General features: G+C 41.0%; 1 long non-coding RNA gene across 2 annotated transcripts in view; it reads left to right on the plus strand.

Annotated features, from left to right (window-relative positions):
- The first annotated feature begins 2,214 nt into the window (after nucleotides 1–2,214).
- LOC135281464 (uncharacterized) overlaps nucleotides 2,215–18,303 on the plus strand; it is a 44,331-nt gene continuing 28,242 nt past the window's right edge. Inside the window, exon 1 of one of the 2 annotated variants that reach the window (XR_010348096.1) lies at nucleotides 2,215–2,330. This is a non-coding gene — a long non-coding RNA (uncharacterized LOC135281464). Of the gene's footprint in view, nucleotides 2,331–6,998; nucleotides 7,112–18,303 lie in introns of those variants that run through there. The other variant, XR_010348097.1, reaches the window with a different exon arrangement.

An 18,303-nucleotide genomic window follows, 5' to 3' on the forward strand; every position in this document is an offset into this window, starting at 1 on the left:
TGATAATTTCAGTAGATAGGACTAATCTGATATTTGAAATGGTCAGGAACCAAAAACATTTATAACACTTTTCCAGCTGTAAAAAAAAAGACTTTCTCAAAGTCTTTATATATACCTCAAAAGGCTTCCACCTTTTTTTGACATATTTGAAGGAAGGAGGAAAGGAGAAACATTTTGAGGTTAAAATAAAAAAAAATTAAATTAGGATGTAGACTCCAGATAAGAGAGAGGATTGGAGATGCATTGATGGTGCTGTGAGAGGGGTTATGGTTCCATTGCAGGACTGGGTTGCCTTGAGGAGCTCATCCCAGCAGGAATTTCCCCCAGGGCTCTGCAGAGGTTTTGTGTTTCTGGGCAGCTCACTGATGCCAGCACTCCCACCTGCTGCTGGGGATTCAGGGCTGCAGGGGACGAGCTGCACATGGCTAAGGAACTAAGATTTAGCTGAAATGATGGGGAGGGACTGTCAAGTGTTACCCAACACTTCAGACTCCAAACTGATGCGGCTCCACACACCAAAAATAAATCTAAAATAAACTTAAACCAAAAATAAGTGATGTCTGGAAGTACGGCTGCCTTTTCTGTCCACAGAAAGGAATCACTTGTGATGTTTCCATCAATAGACATTGGGGAGAAGGGTGAAAATCTGTGCATCTCTTACCTTGCTTCAATTTTGGTTTGACTTGGATTCAATTATTTATGCACTGCTATTAAACTATAATAAGGGAAAATTTTCTGTCTAGAAGCTGAATGAACTATGACCATTTATGACTTTTTTTTTTTCAGCTGATTATAAAATCTGACAAACCTATTAAGAGGAAATTTAAAATGAAGTTCCTCTGATGATAGTTAAAATATTGTTAACAAAACCTCCTGCAGGATTCCTGTAGGCATTTCTCACAGGGTAATAAGCAACCCTGATTCTCCTCCTGTGCAGCAGAACAAAACCACTGCTTTTATAGCTTTGTGCAGGGTTTTATGCTTGGTAATAACATGAATTTTTTTCCATTGACGAATTATGTCAGAAGAAAAATCCTGTTTTCTGGTATATCTTGCCTAAATACCTTGGCTGGCTGACTGCCCTGCAGGCTGCCTTGTAGGGCAAGAGAGTCTGCAAATAGACTAATCACAATATTTCAGTGAATTTAAAATTATTTATTTTATTTTTCTTTCCCTCTCAAAAGTTTCTTGCAAAGGCAGTCAGTGTATTTCTTGTGGCTCTCTGCAGGGTTTGTTCAGCCTTTTCATGCTTCAGCCAGGGAATTGCATGTTTTTTATAGAAAGGAGAAAGAACCATGGTGCTGAAGCAGAGGGAAATGACCCAGGCTGGTGACTGAGTTCCTGTCTTTATCTCTACCCTTCCTGAAGCTTAATTAAATTGAACACCACATGTCCCAGCTATGGGCAGTATTATCTGTCTGACTGGCACATAAACCCTGCTGTGTGTGTCTGTACTTCCTTCTGAGACCAGCACACCCTGTTCCTGCCCAGATCCTGGTGTTAGATGCAAACAATTCTGCTGTGCAGGGTCAGTGCTCCTTGGCAGCTGCTGCACCAAGAACCTCAGAGCATCCCTTACCCTGCCCTGCTCCTCCAGAGCACTGCCCATTGCTGGGGATGGGTAAAGAGCAGGCTGAGCTTCTCTCTGCACTGCATCTCCCCAGGGACCTCAGCCTAAACTTTCTGAAAGGCCTCCCCCTCATGGAAGCCCCAGTGAAAGCCCTCAGGGGTGTAGCCATGATATTTTATGAAAATTTTTTTTGCTAGGATTTTTCTCCTATTCTAGCTGAGAAGCCTCAGGAAAGAAATGTAAACAATAACTATCTGCTGCTGTGGAATGCAACAGGTGCATCTGTGATTGGTGCATATTAGTTATTTCTAATTAATGGCCAATCACAGTCAGCTGGCTCAGACTCTGAGTCATACGTTTTTGTTATCATTCCATTCCTGTTCTTTCTAGCCCTGTGATGAATCCTTTTCTTTCTGTTCTTTTAGTATCATTTTAATATAGCATTTTAATATAACATCTATCATAATATAATAAATCAGCCTTCTGACACATGGAGCCAAGATTCACATCTCCTCACACAAAGCACCAAGCATAGAGGGGGTGGAGGGGAAGGTGTGGGGGATGCTCACACCTGGGCACTGTCCAAGGGACAGCCCTGGCTCTCCCCTCCTCCAGCTCCCAGGGCTGGGCTTGAGGAGAGGGAATGCCCTGGTTCAGAGCCCTGAGAGCCCTGGCTTCCATCTCCTCCAAAGGTGGCAGCTGAACAATGTGTCTCAAGAATGCACTGTACACTCCTTGAATTTCTGAGAGCCTTAACAATGTGAGTGCCCTGAGCTGTGCCTTGCACTTTTCCCAGCATCTGTCCTCTATCCCATTAGATCCTGAATGCTGCTTCTGCATGATAACTTAATTGCTTAATGTCATCTGCAATGTCTGCCTCTCGAGCTTGGAGACAGGAGGGAGTGTTTCAAGTGAATATGTTTTAAGATGAGTATGGGAGTGTTTCAAGTGAATATGTTTTAAGATGAGTATGTCTGAATATGCTTTAACTGGATGTGTTACATTTGTGAGTGTAGATCAATTGTGGAAGCACAGGTTTTTCCATGGAGGGAAAGGCTGCTGATTGCTGTTCTGTTAGCTATTGTCCAGTGGAGGTGATTGATCCATGAGAGATTTCTTTTTTAATGGTTGGCAGGACAGGATCAGATCACACCAGCACATCTCTGATAATACATTGTCATTGTGTTGTTGTATGTTCCTGTAACAACACCAGATATTGTTACAGCCCTGCAGGTATGAGGGCACAACAAATCCAACAGCCGTGGAACCATCCTGACACAGCCAAGGCATCCCCTGGGGCTGCTCTTTAGGAAGGATCAAAGCATGAGTGATTTAATCATCCTTCATCTGGGTATCTTTTAGTGGAGCAGCTTCAGGCTGAGCACAAAAGTGATTCTGAAGGATCCAAGGATCCACAGGGATAACAGAAGACAGACTTGGCATGTGATTTCCCTTTCAGTGATACCAGGGCTGCAGTGACTGGCATAAACTTATTGCTCTCCAGAAAGGTGTCTTAATTAAATTTACACTGAAAATTTTACAGAAGAAAAAAAAAATTAAAGTATAAGCATAGACTAGTTTGAATTTTGTTTTATCTTTGTCTTCTCTCTTCTTCCTCTTTCCATGTGTTTTCTTATGACGATTCTTTTCTTTCTGGAATTTCTCCCAGATTCACTTTAGCCTATTAAGTTTGTAAACATTTACTCAAAGGGGTGATGCAGCTTTACTGGGAGGAAGGGAAGTGCCAGGGTTGTTTGCAAGGTTGTTTTTGAGCCAACCAGCCTCGTGTTTCTGTAATGAAATAAAACCCAACTAAAAAATATAAAATCCAAAATGGAATGGATTTAATTATGTTGCACATAGTAATTTGGCAGGGAAATAATTTTGAGGAAAAAAATCTACTCCCAGAGTGCCAGTGAGACAAAAAAACAGGTAATGAAGAAAGAAGATTAAAAATGAACATTATTGGGAATATTCAGCTCCTGCATGACAAAAACCAAAGTGATGAAATATAGATATACAAGCAGGTGAAGGCAGTTCATAGCATCTTTAGGTATACATCAGGCAGTCTTTCTGTCATAAATTTTACAGCACCTTTTGCCACTCTGGATATTTAACTTGCAGATGAATTACTTTTGCTTGCATCAAATGCATCATATGTGGATAATATTTATGCAAATCACAAGCTGGTTAAATATTTGAAATAATGTCTTTGTATGGGTTTGATTTTCTGCCTTTGACTTGGTCCCATTCTTCTGGGGGAGAGGGTATTGGATGCATTTTGATAAACAATGCTGAAATGACAGATTTAGGCTTTAAATGAAATTGTGTTCCATAAACTGTGAAACAAAGAGTCATAACTTACCCTTGGCTACATACATTTCAGGGAAAATTATCTTTCATGCTTTGATCTACACTGTATCATTTTACTGAGTGGCCTCATGTGCTGTATCAATCAAATCCACTGAAGATGTGTGAGAATCTCATTTAAAATCAGAATACAAATCATAGATTCATCTGCCTGGTGGAAAGGAAAATGTTCCATGAATCCCAGCTTCTCCAATTACAACTGAATTATTTTTCTAAAACTCCAGGGAAGAAAATCCTGCAGTCCGGGCTCTCATGTATTTATCTGTTTGCTCTGACTGCTTAGGAGAGCCCTGCTCCAGAGCTGAGCCCTTGGCTCCTGTCCTGAGCACCTCCCAGCCCTGCTTGTCCCTCTCCTGAGCACCTGAGCCTGGCAAGAGCAGGATGGCAGTGCCTGTTTCAGCAGGTGCTGTGTTAAACAGCCTCTGCCCCAGGGTGTGGTGCCAGGCAGCCACACCACCCCAATGTGCCCAAGGTGTCTTGGGGAGCTCCCACAGGGAACCTGGGTCAGATCCATTAATTATTGCCACTCTCACTCACACCAGATCCATTAATTATTGCCACTCTGACCAGATCCATTAATTGTTGTCCCTCCCACCCTGGGCTGGAGCCCCTGATGACACTGGGAGGAGGCAGTGCAGGAGGGGTGCTGCTCCTCACCAAGCCCACTCGTTTGCTGGGGAATATTTTGGGTGCTGCTGCCAGGGAGCTCCCCCTGAGCTCTGCTCAAGGATTCTCCTCAGGGACTGCCTGCCAGGGGGAAGGTCTGTGGCTTCAGGAAGACTTTGAGAGACAGGTGCCCTGCTGGATAAACTGGACACTGGAAGAGTGTGATCCCCCACTGACCTTTCCCCAGTCTGTGAAGAAGCTGATTTAAGGAAAACATACGAGGCTGCCCTTTGACATTTTAAATTTAGTTATTTATTTAATAATATTTATTTAATGTATTAATGTATAAATACATTTATTTTGAAATAAATATAATTACATATTTCTATATTTATATAAAATACATGTACATATAGATAAATATATTTTTATATTTATATACAAATTGTTTATAAATTAATTTAATTTAATAATTAATTTCTTTATTAAATTTATTTTTTATAGGAGAAGGTTTTCACATTCTCCCTTTATTTCCTGTCCTTAATTTTGGACTTTCAGGAAGAAGACTGTTCTACCCCTTCTGTTCTATCATGTTTCCAAATGTCATTTTATTTTCTTCTCTAGGGTGCAAGAGCAGTAGGGGAGGGCTGTGTGTTGCTAATTAGCAGTGGCTCTGATATTGGCATTAAGCATGTTTGTTAGCAGTCTGAAACCTCCAAGAATGTGTCCTTTTCTCCCTGTTCCAGTGTGGGAACTCCAGCAGGGACACTGGCAGCTTTTACCTTTGCCTTTTTATCCTGGAAGCTCCTGAGGCAGGAGCAAGCTCCTTGCTGAGGACTGTGCAATGCTCAGAATAAGGAGAGCCTGCACTCTGGGGCCTTGTGGTATTTGTATTATTTGTAATAAATCCCACAATTTTCACTCTCTATGGAGCAGTCCATCAGTCATGTCCTTGGTTACCACAGAAAAGCTGCAGCAGCCAAGGTGGGGCATTTCCCAGTGGGAACCTGCTGTGGGTGCACCTGGATGCAGAAGTCCTTTGCTCCTGGTTCTGGCTGCCTGTGCAGGTATCACAAAATGTGCACACAGCCTGTAGCAGCTGCCTGCATTTTGGCATGAGAATGTGGGTTTGCAGAACTGAGATAGAAATCCCATTTAAAATATACTAGGAGGGGAACATCTGTGAAAAATCACAACAACAACTCAAACATCTGCCCCTCTAGAGGAAAATTGCCCATTTTCTCATTTTATTTCAGATAAATCTGTGACTGCTGCACTGTTTACATATGCAAATACAGATTTGAAATGGAAGAAGTGACTGATTAATTTAGCTCAAACTCTTAACATGTGCATTGTTTTTAATGTTAATTGAACATTTTGTTCACAGGGTTACTGATTTTTGCCACAGCTTAGCCTGTACCTTTAGGTAGTTTTGTATCTAAACCTGTATCCTGTTGTGCCTCTGATATTAAATAAATTATTCTTAATTCAGATGAAGGGAACTTCCTCTCTGTTTATTGTGATACAGTGAGACAAAGGAGAAGAAAGGGAAGAAAAGAGATTGCAAGGAGGAGTTCCCAGTCTTGGCACCTGATTGATGGGCTTTCTTCACTGGTTACTAATTTAAACACTGTGACTGCTGAAATAATTCTTTGTAATCTGTGGTGATACCTTCTAGCTCTCACTTGTGCTTAGCTGGGAAAACCTGGACAGCTCTCCCATCATCTGGTGAATTCCAGCCTTGACTGAGTACCCAGTCATAGGAATTCTGCAACATTTTAAAAGCCATTACCCTCAAGTTTTAAGGGGAACCAAAGCTAAAGTTTCCAACCTTAGACCTTTTCCATTAGTTATAAGTGAACTTGTAACTGGTGCTTGATGATTTTGTTTGTCTCTTCAGCTGAGTAATGACTATTTTGCACAAACAAAAAGAGGGCTCAAATTTTCATTTAACCTTTCTTTTTTTGTTTGTTAGCAGTCTATAACTAAAATCCTTTCCTGCACATCCCAAGGTGATTTGAAAATGGGTCACCAGAGAGCAAATGTGTGATTAACTGATGGAAATACTGATTTGCTGTAGTTCTCTACTGTGTTTTTAGCAGCAATACATTTACAGAGTTTGGGTGTTTGCTCAGTCTGGGAGGAGGCAGAGATTGCTGAGAACAGATGACAGGGTGTCACACTTGGTATTGTATGTGAAGTACAATGCATTGTTGAAATTATGTCTTTAACCTTTGTCTGTCTCTGCGTGTAACCAAATTTCAATTATATTACAAACACTGCTCTTTGTTCAGCTTATTCTGCCAGATGTAGAGATGTGCAAAAATACTCCTCTTTCAGGAGAGATACCCAGAATTGTCTTTTTCTTGCAAACAAAACAATTCTTTCCACTCCCCATATCAGGCTTTCTTAATTAGAGAAGAGACATTGCTGAAGGTCAAAGCCTGTGAGACTCAATTTCACTCAGGCTGGGTTTTACCCAAAGGATTCACCAGCTTCAGCTGTGACCAAAATGCTTTGGCAGTGGAGGCAGAGCTCTCACTTTGTGTGTATGGGAGAAAAAAGGTATTTCACATTTCCCTGAGACACCATGTGATTGCTGCCTGTGCTTGGAAATCCTCACTTTTAAGAGGTGAATTTTTGGACTTTAAAGGTTGTGGGGATATTTGTTGTTGTTGTTTTCAAACTGAGTCATTTTAACTTACTGTTTTGTCTGTTGTGCAGCAACCCCAGCCATTATTGGTGATTAAATACATCCATGCAGTTTGTGTGATACTGTGTGTGGAGTGTTTCCATGGAAGTTAAACCTCTCCCACTAAACTTGGGTTTGAGGGAAAAGATATGTTTGCACCATAATAGGATGTAGAAGCAGAGAGCAGAAATATAAGGTGTGTGCAGACCTTGGAGATGAGAACCTGTAATATGTTGGAACTTCTCTGGAAGTGGGAGCAGCTTTGTCTTCTCTCCCAGTGCCCATCTAGGAGGAGGGAGCTGCAGCCAGGGTGTGCACAGGATGGATGAGAGCTTGGGCTGGGCTGATTCACAGAAGCTGAACCAAAGGCAGATCTGTCTCTAACTGGCATAAATGTGTGTTGGTTCATTTTTGTCTCATTAGGGTAAACATGTTGTGTTTTCAAACACCTCTATAGCATCCCATTGATAATGTCAATATTATACTAAGGAGTGTTTGTTGTAATTGCATTATGTAATCCTATATATTTATTAGCTCTTTGTTCTGTTTGGCTAAGTCTGTGCCATCCATCCACCCAGAAAAAAATACAAAAATTGAATCTCTTACTTAAAAAAAATTTCAGGAATCAATCTTGTTGTGGATTAGCCCCAGATGATAAATACTGTGCAGCCACTCACTCCTCTTGTCCTTCCTGTCACCCTGCTAGGGAGGAGAATTGCATGTGGAAGAAGTAAAACTCATGGGTGGAGATAAGAACAGTTCAATAATTGAAACAAACAATAAGAACAATTGAATAGCTCTGGAAGGAGTTCTCCATGGTGGTGTGTGCACCCAGGCCCAGCTTTGCAAGGTGACAGGGTCAGAAGAGGGGGATTGCTGGCCTGAGGTGTCAGACCAGGTCATCTGCTCCCAGGAAACCTTTCCTTGCCCATGTGGGAAGCAATCCAGGGCTGTTTGCTTGTGGGACAGTAGGGTGACACAAATCTGCTCCTGCAGAAAGCAGAGTGCCCTTGATGCCGTGGGCTGCTCAGCTGATACCTGACCAGAAAATCTCCACGTGGGCAGGAACCCTTGGGGAGGGCTGGGCTTTGTTCCAGGGTCAGGTGGAGACTCCAGCAGCTCTTCTCTGCCATGTGCATGCCCTGACTTCCCAGCTGCATTGTTCTAAGCAGCTGTTACTGTAAAATACAGAGGTAACATTCAGCATCTTCAAAAACATCTACTGTTAACACAGCAACAACTTTGGTTAAAAAAAAATATTTGCCATAGGACTTTATATCCTTTTGAAAGTGAAGCTTGAAGTAGATGGAAAGCTTGCTTTCTGTTAATTAATTGCCTGTGCTGGAGTCAGTAAATAACTTCCATGTTTTCAAATTTCTTTTTCCCCCTCCTCAACTTTGTAATTGAAAATTTTCCCAGACATCCTTGCTTGGTAGGATTTTCTCTTGGAGAGAAGTTTTTATTGCAAGCTTCTCTTGCAAATATATTTTTGCTATGATCTCTAAATCATTTGGCATATTTCTATCCTACTGTCAAAATGCAAAAGCTTAATATAGATCTATCAATCTTACTTGTCTACAGTCATATATATATCTATATATCTCTATATCTATATATGCCAACTCATTCCTAGCAGCATAGCTTTCGTCTTGAAAATTGCTCCTGTATTTCTGCATCTACCATTGCATTTTTTTTGAAAATGTGGCAACTATTTAACCTGCTTACTATACCTAAAAAAGCACTTAAAGATTGTCAGTGTAAGGTGTGGACTTTATAAATATGAAATATATCTTCATAGAGAATAAAGCAAACATTTGAAAATTGCATTCTCTGGAGAAAAGGCAAAACTTTGCATCTTCATTATGTGAATGTGGAAAAAATTTATAAGGAGCCTGTCACTGGCAAAACTTGTAATTAAGTTTTTAGGCACTGTCAGAGTGCCTCAACTTCTGCCATTCTGGCTTTATTGAAGAGCTGTAAATATCAGCTTCATATCCACTCTTCTATTATATTTATGAAACTATGGGCTAATACACAAAATTCCTATTTGTAGCTTTAGTGGTTGTTTTTCAAGATGTCTTTTAATCCTGCCAGTAGGTAGTCATAAAAAGTGTACTTTCCCTTATGCCAGTGAGAATTCCTGCAGCTTTACTTTTAATAAAATGTATAAACTAGAACAATATCAACAATATTGGTAGGTTTAGTATCCCAGCACGCATTTGAAGTGAACATGCTAGGTACGGAAGGCATAAACTTCACGTACATATATTTGTATTTTAAATGTCCTTGGAAGACAACCTTTGAGGAAAAAGTTGTTTGTGCAGTGATTGAGAAGCAGCCTGACTTTATCACACTTACTCTTGATGAAATTACTTTTTTTGCACAACACAGTGAACAAAAACCTAATTTAATTTGTTTTATGATGCATAGAGATGAGCTGGAAGTATTTGTTTATTTCCCTTCCTGGTTCTTGACCACAGATATATTTGGAGCAGTTAATCTTCCTTAGTTTTGCTGGACTTGTCCCTTGAACATGGGGGATTTTTAATGTCATTTTTCTCTGTTTTTTACTTCAGAGATGTGTGTGTGTTTTCATTTTATGCAGAAGTATTTTTTTCCTGTTTGGTTTTTTCCACCATTTTTTTGGTGGAAGCTGGTGCTGAAAAAGATAGTGAACTAGAATTATAATAATGTGTCAGAAGTTTCCTCCTTTTTTCACTGTTTGTACAGAAATAGAGAACATTTATGCATGGTTATTGGTGTCCTAAATCGTCCATTTGCATTTTCTTAGAAAGATGTGATATTTAGCATTTTTCAGGTTAAAAATATTCTCTTTTAAGTCTTGGTGGTTTCCCATATCTGACCATCCTAAGGAAATAAAATGCCTTAAATCAGTTTCTCAATTCCCATGTCACAATTTTGTTTTCTTTTTCGTCATATTTTCAGGTGTAATAGGACAAATTTGTCCAAACCTAGAGCATTTCTGTGTGCCTTCATGCTTCAGCCATCACCTACATCACCATTAGTCAAACTTTAAAAATGCTATTCCACAGCTACTCATTAATCTGGCGCCGAGCTGGAGATGTTATAATTAAGGTGGTGGTAGGATTTCCATGACTGACTATTTTCTTCAGCAGAAGGAGCAGTTAGTGCTTGCCAGCAGAGGAGATAAATTCTGCTGCAGGCTGCCTGGTGCAGCCATCAGCTCCGATCCCATCTCACTGACCCCCAGCCACACTCCTGAGCTCCCCTGACAGGCACACACAGCCAGGGCAGGCTGACGAGCTGTCCTGGGTGCCCTGAGCAGTGCAGGGATTTGGGGATGGAGCACAGGGACTGATCCATTGCCTGCACCCTGCCAGAGCCTCCTTGTGTCTGTGGCCCCCAGCCCTGTCCTGGTGAGGTGTAGGGGGCTGAATGCTGAGTGCAGGTGGTGCCTTGAGAGGCTGACCTGGAACACAGGCTGGACAGAGCTAAAGAATAAAGTAGGGATTTATTAAAAGGCTTCAATGGATCCACCTTGGGCACTACAAGAGCCCAGCCAGGGCTACACCCAACATAAACCCAAAATGGTCACAAAATGCACAACAGGTCATGGGGTCTCTCGCTTTTATGAGTTCTGATCCATTTGCATCTTGGAGTTCATTGTCCAACTACAGCTTCAGGTTATGCAGTTCCATCCTCCTTGTTGCTCTCTTCAGTTCTCTGTTATTTTTACCTTTTCAGCCTCAAACTGGTAATGGCTGTCCTTGGTCTCAAGCTGGAAAGAGGTTGTTTTGTCTGCCTACTCTGGCACCTAGCATGAAGGTCAGAGCTACACACCAAGGCAGCACAGAATCCAAAAAATATGAAAGCTGAAACCCAAGGCATCACAGGACAAGTCATTTTTAAATAGTTATTTTTTCAGTTGGTTAGAATTCAGCCCTCCAATGAAATATACTTGTAGTATTCAAAGGAAGTGAATTGTGTTCAAATTTTAAAGGAAATGAAGCTAACTCTTGTAAGACAAGCGTGGCATCCACCACCGACATTGCAAGATATAGATTAACTTAAATCACCTTGATTGGTATTATTTGTTACTACTGAATTCCGCAGACAAGGGAGTAGAGGGAATTGGTGAATTGGACTTTTTGTTCACTACCTAAATCAATAAATCAAGACCTGAAAACTTGGTATTTGAAGCATCTTTCTCTTGCCTCTTCTTAATTTTGTGTTTTCCCTTGCTGGGTGTCTCAGTACTATACAATAGGTGTAAAGCACACCTTATTCCTGGTCTAGGAGATGAACACCAGGCAAAACACATTTTTATTTGGCATGATGCGAATGCTTTTAGGAGGGTCACACAGTGGCCACACCTGTGTGTCAAGAGGGTCCTGCCTTTCTGTGCCATGAGGTTCCACAAGATCTGACCCACCCCTATGGTGTGTTCACACACCACTGGAAAATAGAGTTAGGGATATAGATTGTAGCACTTATTCATGTTTAAAAAAGGGTTATAATGTAAAATTAGTATGGAAGTTGAAAGGTTTCTTCTCTAACTTTCATTGATTACTGCAGCCGGCCAGAACAAGGTGATGACTTTATGTCTATTTTGAGTTCCTTTGAGTCCTTCCCTGCCCTGTATCAATGCATGCAGTGTGACTGGAACAGCAGTTGTGGTAGCCTTGGTTTGAGTAACAACCTTACACTGCCAATGTCTGGTGGAGTTCTGCCTCCCTAAGGGCTGATTTCCCTCCTGGCACCCTGGTTTCCAACTTTGGTACAAATATAATGGGGTTCTCTAGGCCATATCCCAACTCTACCTGTAATTCTCTTGTGATGCATCTTTTTTCCTACCCTTTGCTTTTAGCCCTGGCATTTACAGTTATTTTCCCATTTTCTTCATTTTTTTTTCCATATGGCCACTTACCCCTCTTTTTCTATTACTATCCAGTCTTCTGAATCTGTTTGACTACTTAAGACTCCTATAGTCTCTTTGGTGTAATCTTTCACATTTACAAATTTGCTTGTCAGTCTTGCTATTACTGTCTCTGTCTGCCTTACTAGGTGTTTTACCTTTCAGTGTAATTTTCCTCCTTTATGCTTTTTTAATGGTTAAAGAAAAAATTAAAAAGAAGTTTTAAGTCTGCCTATTTAATAAGTGGACTTGAATTATTTTCTTATTTTCCTTAGAGTAATCTATGACAGGCATGGCAGTACATATTCATGGTATCCTAGGGGAGGATGATCTAAATTTCTATACTCCTCCTGCCAAAGATTCTTTTGATCAATGCAGAATAATTTTACCACCATATTGCAATGTTCTTAAACTTCAGGAATGGAAGTAAGGGAAGAAATAAAACCCTGTTCTGCTCTGAGCCCTGAATTTGATTTGCACTGTAGCAAGGAATTGAGGGCTTGCTTTAATTATTCAAGAGGATCTCTTCATCCACTGCTGTTTTTTCTTAAAGATTTTTGTATATTCTTCATTGCACTGGCAATCCCTGCCTTTTCCACCAAATCTTGATTTTATGTTGCTGATCTGTTCCTTCCCATGGCTTCTGCCCCTCTAAGTCCATTTTGGCAGCCTGGTTTCCAAGGTAGCATCACATCCCCTCCAGGATGAGCCCTTGTTTGCTCTGCTCCCCTCTGGCAGCTCCATGGGCTCTGTGTGTTCTGCATTTCACCTCTCCAGAAGCTTTTCTCACTTCATCTTCTCCTGGGGACTGTGGGGAGAAGATCAATCTGTGTGGCTGTTCCACAGAACTTGGAGGAGAACTCTCTGCTTCAGGCTCTGGGAACCCTCTCTGAGCACATCCCTCTCCTGATGAGAATGTGGGTCATTTGGAGGTGCTTTGTGACCATTTCCAAGGCTGATGCTTTTCACTCAAGTTGCTGCCCTGGAATCCAGTACAGAAGTTGTCAAGTCATTTTGAATTTGTAATGAGTCCTTTGCTGTACAGATGGTTTGGGAACACATTGCCAGTTGTACCAGCTCCTGAAGACTGATGGGTGGTATTTACAGTCTCACAGTCTACACTTGTGTGTGGTAATTGGATTTTTCTTAATTAGGGAAAGTGGGTGGACAGTTCATCACTTAGCAAGGTCCTTACCCATTAAAAGGATCAATAACATTCTTCATGGAGCCTCCAGACAAAATATACACAGAAAAGATACCTGAACTGGAATGGATGAGTAAGGTAATTGTTTATCTGAGTAGTTTGCAGAAGGTGAATGTTGTTGGTTTCAGCTGGATGAAAGCCACAAACACCTTTTTGCAGCCTTGCTGCCTTTTTTTTTTTTTTTAATGCTGCTTGTTTTCTTCTGAAGAAATTAACTTCTGTCCATGGAGCAAGCCCAAGATCCCAGTCACTAAAATCCTATTAATAATATTTTGTTGTTATTTTAAAATTACATTAGAGGGCATTATTGTTGTGCTGCCACTGCTGCACCACCATCAGCTTTACCTGGTGGGACACTGTGGTACAGGGACTGCAGGCTGGCTGTTCTTGTGCTGCTCTCCAGAGGCTGCAGGCTAAAGGGTGCTCAAAGCTTTGAGCTGCTCCACCCTGAGATTCAGTTAAATGTGAGTTCCTAGAACTGGGATGGGCTTTGGTGTTTTTTTTTTAAGCCCAGAAAATACTCAGCTTTATCTGTGAGACCGTTGCACCTAGGTTTGGCTTTTCCCAAATGTTATTTTGATTTTTTATCTTGCCTTAATAACTGAAATGATTGAGTCATAGTTTTAAAAGAAGAGTAGTATAAGGAAGGGATACTTAAAGACAATTAAAACAGCCATCCCATTGTTATTATTAATAGCTTACCATGTAGTGACTTTCATGCTGGAGGATCAGCAAACAGCTCACAAACAATGCACAGTGAAGATTTTCATGCTGCTGAAGTGGAACTGCCTCCTTAAGGAGAAACAAAAGTGCATCAGGCAATCTGGGGTTCCCTTGTGTTTGAGAGAAGAAACCAAATGAAAGGCAGTTTAATCTGCTGGGAGTCTTAAAGGGAAATTTTGAACTGTGGGCGTAGTGGAAGTGAGCATCTGGGTGACTGTTTCCTTGTGCATTCTGTGCATTTGAGCTATCCAGGAGCTGCAGGAAAGGATTCACCCTGGGTTTCAAAAGGCTGTGGAGAAAAAATGAAAAACCTGCATGTAGTACCCTATTACACCCTGTTCCTATTTTCTTCAATCCCAGAGCAGAGAAATATTGTAGAAGAGGAACTTTGGATAATATAGGATAGCAGGCAAGAGCTTTGAGAGTAAATGACCTTAATTTTTGTATCTGAACCTGGAGAGAGATCTTGATGAAGAGTTTTTATGATTGGTACCAAGAGGTGACTGGCAGATCAGGGTCTGTGTGGAAATGATGGAGATCCCAGGGAATAGGAGCTGTTGGGGATGTTGGCATCACTTGGAAATTAATCTGGTTTTAATTAGAGAAGCCTAGAGGGATTAAAATTCTAAATAAATCTATTGGAAGCTGTGGAATAAATCTATTGGAAGCTTTCCCTAATGAAAGAGTTTTTATTTGCCCTCAGTTTGTACTATTTGGCAGCTGACTTTTTTACTAGGATCGCAGTTGTTTTGGAGGTTTACTGTGTGTCTATGCAGGGTAAAGCATCTTTATTTGAAAGAAAGTGTGTAGGGAGAAAAGGTTTCTTGTCTTGTTTCATTAGCTTCCCTCATGCCACACCATGCAACGAGAAGTTTCAGACTTTTCATGGCCTTGTTCATCTGGAAGGTGAGAACTCTGTTCTCTCATAGTCCATTGAGCTGTTTTTTCAGGCAGGCATAGAAAAGCAACATATTCTGAAATTCTGTATTGCTTTTAGTCTCTCTTGGCTTCAGGGCAGCTTTGTGAAGCAAGTATAGACCTGGACACTTATTACTTAGTCTGGGAAATTGTTTTTTAATCTATTATGCTACAGTTACATTTAAACCTATGGCAACTTGTGGATCTTACATAAAGGCTGAGTTTTTGTAAGAAATACATTTGTGAAAAATATTTTCAAGCCAAGAGGGGCTTTGCACCCATCCATTGATTAATCTCTTGGGAGCTGCTGCTCACATGGCTGAAGATGGCTCCTGAGTGGAACTGCTTCTGTGCTATGCAGGTGGTAAAATATTCAGTATTATTCCAACAGATGTGTGCAGAGTTCATTAATTGGCCAGTTCTTCATCTGTTCTTGCCAGCACTCTCTGGTGAACAGACATAGATTTTGGCAGATGGGTACAATAATGTCATCATTTGGAAATGACTCATGTACTGCTTGATCTTGCTGCAGCAAGTGAATTCCTGCACAGGCTCGATGGCTGTGGTGGGGTTCTCAGCCTGCAGGAGGGGTTTGGGCTCCTCTCACCCCATGTGTGGAGCAGCTGGATCCTCTGGCAGGAACCCCAGCCTGCTGCTGGAGGGGAGGAGAGAGTTGGAGGCCAGGATGCAGCAGCCTTGGCTTGTGCCAGCACCCAGGATCAAGAACATTCTTGTGGCAGGGACAGTTCTGTGGCCTGACAATGCAGCTCATGCCCCACAGGTCACCCAGAGAGTGAAATCACTGGGGCAAACAGCACCCACCTCAGCCTGCTCTGTACGAGCTGTGCTGCCTTTTGATGATTAAAAAAAAAAAATGGAGTGGGACCTTAAATCACTTTCTTCAATAAAAAGAGAATCCTCTAAACCTTCACTCTTGTTTGTGAGTTGCTGGAAGTAAAATCCTGTGTAAGTGAGGGGTCTGAGACGTTTTTAAGGAATACCAGCCAGTGAAATGTTGTAGAATTCTACAATTCTACACTCAGCAGTGGGGTACACAGCAAAATGGAAGTACAGGTAGAGGGGTGTATCATGTTTGGTATTCAGTTGGTATGAAAAAATTTGAGATGCTGGAGTTAAAATAGATTCCAGAAGTGGTTAAATGTATGATCCTAAGCAGGAAGATCAATAAATACTTGTGGAGACTCATTAAAGGGATGGTGCACTGATCACAGAGGATTTCAATTACTTCAAGTTTGGCTGGAATAATAATTGCTTAATGCTTGGGAAATGATACATGTGTTAGTGTAAGGGTTCTTCACTTGCTTATACAAATTATAAGAGAAAACAATCTCAGAGGATATTTTGGACATAATCCCAGGAACTGAAGCAGGACCTGTATGATAAATAAGATGCTGGTGAGCTTTTATAAGGTTGAGTGATCATACTGCTATTGGATTTGAAATATTCATGAGGAAACAATATGTACAAAGAGTAATGGCACACAAATATTAAACTTTGAAACGTCAGTATTCGAAGAAGTATGTAATGAATTGGAGAAAATTGACGGGGATGCAACTATTGTCCCCAAAAATGTGTTGTGAGAGAATGGAGGAAATATTTTAGGAACAGATAAGAAAGATGCAATCTATATTCTTTCCAATAAAATGTAAATGTCAAACATGTCATCAGTCATCTCAAGGCAGCATTTTAACAATGAAATAGGAGACTGCAGAGAGATTAGAAAGAAGAATCAGCCTTGGTAAATTATATAAAAAAGAAAATAATGTAGGAGCAAAAATAATATATGGAGGATACAATGTGTGACTTGCAATACCACAGAAAGTAGCAAGGCAATTATGTCTGGAAAATGAAACTTTTTTCTGTCTAAAAATAATAATGGGAATTAGAGATATCGGAACTAAGAGAAGTTCAGGTCAAAAAAACCCATCTGTTCCTGCCACTTCATGGTTTCCTAATCTTTTATATCCCCACAGACATCAGTTCTTGCTCTTCAGAGTGATCGTTTGCACGGCTTTGTTCACTTGCATTTCTGACTAGAGTGATTCCTAATGAAAATCTGGTTTGACTTTTGCATTTATTATTCCTGTGTAAATTACCAGCCAATTCTTGGTATTCCTCTATTCCTTTGAAGAACATATTGCCTCCGGAATTTATTGGTACATTCAGAATTTATCAGTATTTTAAGATTTCAAATTGGGCTGAACTACATGTTGAGGGTTACATGGAAACAATCTTTTTTCCCCATGCTAACCAGGAATATTCAGACATTTGGTTTGAAAGTGCAGCCTTATAAAGTGGGTCTGACTTGCTCAACTGCCTTAGTGACCCTTATGCCCCTCCCTTGTAGGAATCAGGGTCAGACTTGGTGTTTCCTCAGAGCTGGTGTTCTTTGCTCTGATAATCCTGATAACCTGGTGGATCATCCAGGTTTGGGGTTAGCCCCAGAGCAGCTCCTGGCTGCCAGCCCAAGCAGGTGTGAGCTTTACAGGGCAGTGACTGCAAGCCCTGTCCCCAGCAGAGCTTCCCTCTGTTTGTGTCTTCTCCTGGTTCTTCAATATTTTGACCATATTTTAGTCAACAGGTGCTTTGCTTTTTTTTCCTCCTCTCCCTTCTTTTCTCATTGAAGAAAACCCTTTGTGTCCTTACTGTTTACAGAGTTGGATTCCCCTGCTCAGCTGGCCTTAAAGCATTCATTGTTCTGTGGTGATTTAGTGTGCTCACTTACATGCCTGATCCCAGCATAAATGCCATGCTTGTGAACCCATCTATCTCCAAGTGCTGAAAGGAGCCCAGGACCCATGAGAGCTGCTCCTTGTGAGTCAACTCCAGGACAGGCACAATCATAAAAATATCTGGTGCTGGGTCCGAATTTTCAGCTGGTGTAATAAGCCTATCAGTGAAGGCATTGGAATTGCAACAATTTGTAGCACACAATGAGATCTGTCTCACTTTTTTGAAAAAAAGTGTCCCAGCTGTGCTGTGCTGTGAAATTCCTGTAGTGCTACTTTTATTCATGATCTTTGTCTGCTAGGAGTGCTCTGATGTGGGGATCTGGTGGCTCTTGTAATTCAGGAGACAAGACTGAATGAGATGGAAAGACAACGACCTTTTATTTTTCTCCTCTGAAAAGCTGTTTTCTATGTTCATTTCTCATCTCTTAAGTATTTAACTGTGGACTGAATGATGTGAAACAAAATGAATATGTTTGACTTCTCTCTGGTGGGACTGCTTAGAATTTCTCACAGATATCCTGAAATATTTTCTCAACCAAGTCAGTCACCAAGCTGTTCAGTTCACGACTC

The sequence above is a fragment of the Passer domesticus genome, chromosome 15, assembly GCF_036417665.1.
Source record: "Passer domesticus isolate bPasDom1 chromosome 15, bPasDom1.hap1, whole genome shotgun sequence".
Taxonomy (NCBI): domain Eukaryota; kingdom Metazoa; phylum Chordata; class Aves; order Passeriformes; family Passeridae; genus Passer; species Passer domesticus.